The 3,290-nt window shown below is 37.1% G+C and overlaps 1 non-coding gene across 1 annotated transcript; it reads right to left on the reverse strand.

Annotated features, from left to right (window-relative positions):
• Window positions 1–128, reverse strand: Trnal-caa (transfer RNA leucine (anticodon CAA)). The gene is made up of 2 exons: window positions 91–128; window positions 1–46 (listed from the first exon to the last, which is right to left on the reverse strand). It is a non-coding gene; the product is annotated as a tRNA-Leu (tRNA).
• Window positions 129–3,290: the final 3,162 nt, after the last annotated feature.

Genomic DNA, 3,290 nt, shown 5'->3' on the forward strand with positions numbered 1-3,290 from the left:
TGTCAGGAGTGGGATTCGAACCCACGCCTCCATTTGGAGACCAGAACGCTCTTTCAATGAACCCATCAGTACAATGGTAAGGTGATTAACCTTGAGTCTGGCGCCTTAGACCGCTCGGCCATCCTGACTGCATGTGTTACTTCGGAATTATTTGTTTATTTTATTTGTTTGGAACATAATTTTTTATCGACGCACAATATAGGCATTTTCTTGCATTCATGCATTCAGTAGTTCATAAAACAATGTTACCGATGTCAGTCAAAATCTTAGTCTAAATTAAGCTTATGGATGAAAGTATGTATTTAAAAAGTACCAATAAATTGAAATACGATTGTTTCATCCTCCATGTATAGCCTATTACACTACTCAAGTACATGTATAAAAAACTAACACAAGTTTTTTTTTTTTCCAAGTAGTCTTTGAAATTATTTTTGACGACTTTACGTGACCTTTACTAAAGGGCACATCTAGCATTTCTAATAATATACTCGGTAAATGTGTTTTAAATAGCCAAGAGAAAAACTTACGGCTTTGTTCGACAGTTAAAATGTGACGAATTCAAAGAAAGTAATTTGTAACACGAAAACTGACGATTAATGGCGAACAACGGAATGCACAGACCGGTAAAGATATTCACTGAGTAAAGCTTTACAACAGCCATTTCTGCATTAGTGGTGGTTGGACCATCCATTTGGGGAAAAAGTGAATAAAGCAAAATACGGGAAAGTTTAGTCTTTCCAACAGTAAAATTTCGCCCAGGCTGGTTGGCTTTCTATGAATATAATTGAGAGGGGAAAAGTTCCGGTATTAAAAGGCTGGAACTCAACCAATCAATAATGACTGTCACAATCACTGACCATATCATGAACCACTATTGTTACAGCACTAACAGAGGTATTACGGCTTCCGTGAATGGCGCCGCCAAGTGTTCATGAATTGCAGATCGTTGAAGGTAGGGAACCACCCATGGGTGGAGTGCAGTATCAGCAAATAAAAATAAAAATAGTAAATGATAAATATATTATGATGTATGTTTTTGCTGGTCATAAACACTCACTTTAATCCATGATTCTAAACGTCAAATGTAAAGGAATGTTTTAGAACTAGACGTTACAGAGAACTGTCTTCACCAGCTTCCTACTTCCTACATTTTAGGGCTCAAATCTGTCAAAGTGTGAACGGCACAAAATCAAAGGGTTAAGATATTTCTTATTAAGTCACTCTCAAAAACTAAGACGAGAAGACTGCTCTTTCTCCTCTCATTTCTTGTCTACTTGCGAACCTTGCATGTGTACAATTACAAAGAAAATGGCGACATTTTGCAGTGTTGAGTGCATGCACCTTACACAAGTCCATTGTCCCGACTGGACATAAACACCAAGGTCTATAATACAGTGCAAAGTGAACAAATTTAGTAACCTGTACCAAAGACTCATAGGGTCTATGTCTGTACCTAGTGTTGTTCATTAAAATCAAAGCGCCTAGATTTTTTGAATACTGGGGCACTATGTGTTGCCAATCCACTGGCTTTACGCACGAGATTACAAGGACCAATTCTTCTGGTAAAAGCTACTTATATTCTTTGTTGCACGAATGGAAGTAAGCTGGAAATAAAATATCAATGGAAATCCTCCACTTGAGGGCGCTCTCCTCTCCCAGCAACAGATCACCCAGCCTAAAACCACTCAAGGTAAAATTTTGCTTATCCACAGAAAATAGCAAATATATGGTGGAGATACTGCATATCACCAAAAGACATACAGCATAGTGTCTGTGTATGACTGATAAGCTTAAATAGTTTAAAATTTTCTTCCTGCAACATTTTATTATGGTCTCGACAGCTACCCTAAATTGAATGATTGATCTGCTGATGTGCAGCATTGAATAAGGGAGCCGTCATTATTTACAGCCTGGGGGGGGGGTCGGATGAATTGCTTTAGAAACTCCAAAATTTCGAGTAACCCCCTGCCAACCATGACGTGTTTGAGTAGACCCCCCTCTGCTACAGAAATTTTCAGTGACTTCCCCCCCCCCAATAAAATGGGAAAATTAAATATCTATACAGTAAAATGAATTGCTGCTGTGACAGGCCCTGTACAGACCCTGATTAATAACCCTGTGGTATAGGTCTGTGTCGGAGAGAGGTTCCATTGCTGTGACAGGGGTTGATGTACAGGTCTGTATCCAGTGCTCTGATGGCATGCAGTGTTCTCTGGGGAGGTAAGTAGGGGGTGTCCCCCTTCTGCCGTTGGAGCTTTTGAAAGATAGAGATTAAAATGGTGTTATTTGGTGGAACTTGGGGAGTATTTTTTTCAGATTTTTTTTGTATAAAAACTCAAAGTAACAGAAATCTGAGACAGTATTCCAAAACTTATATTCCAGTCCACTGATTTCAATGAAGATTACATTTTTTTAAAACAAGAAAATAGCGACAGACATACATTTATTCACATTTATTATTTATTATTATTTTCCTGCAATAAAAGATGGGTTTGTTGTCAAGGCATTCCACTGGTTTTAAACTTTATAGAATCAGAATTAGCTTGCTTTAAACATTTTCCCCTATTGGTAACCTATACAATGTAGTATAATATAGAAAGCAGACGTTTCTCATGAATGATCAGGCAAGTATATCAATCTTTAATCAGGAAATACTGAAAAATGTACTCAGTACTAGCCTCTAACATAAGGCTTGCCACGTCGAATAGCTGATCATTCTCGTCTGAAGATCACAATAACGTGAAAGAGTGTAATGATATCTATATAGTTTCAACTTGAAACCACCTGTATTATGATATATATATATATATATTTATATATATATATATATATATATATATATATATATATATATATATATATATATACATTATGTGTGTGTGTGTGTACATATACCGGGTATAAACATAAATATCTCAAGCATACATATTGCTGTTCTTTACTATTATTGTTGTATTAATTCATAACTTCACTAAATGCTTCAATACATATCAACAAAATTGAGAAGGCCCCCTTCTTGTTCTCAACTTTTGAGCAACCCCCTTGTAGCTTTCGATTTTTTGAGTGACCCCCCTCAAATTCCTCCGACCCCCCCCCCAGGCCATAAATAATGACGGCTCACCAATCTCTTTCTCTGATTGGTCCATTGTCACTATTCACAGCGACTTAGGGAGTCTATTTGTATTGTTTTAATTATATTGGTAAGATTCAGCTACCCAATTGGATAACAGCTTATTCAATGCTGCACATTAGCCCTGATTGACAGATGAACCCAGTCTTGACAAAATAGA

The sequence above is a fragment of the Ptychodera flava genome, chromosome 9, assembly GCF_041260155.1.
Source record: "Ptychodera flava strain L36383 chromosome 9, AS_Pfla_20210202, whole genome shotgun sequence".
Lineage (NCBI taxonomy): Eukaryota > Metazoa > Hemichordata > Enteropneusta > Ptychoderidae > Ptychodera > Ptychodera flava.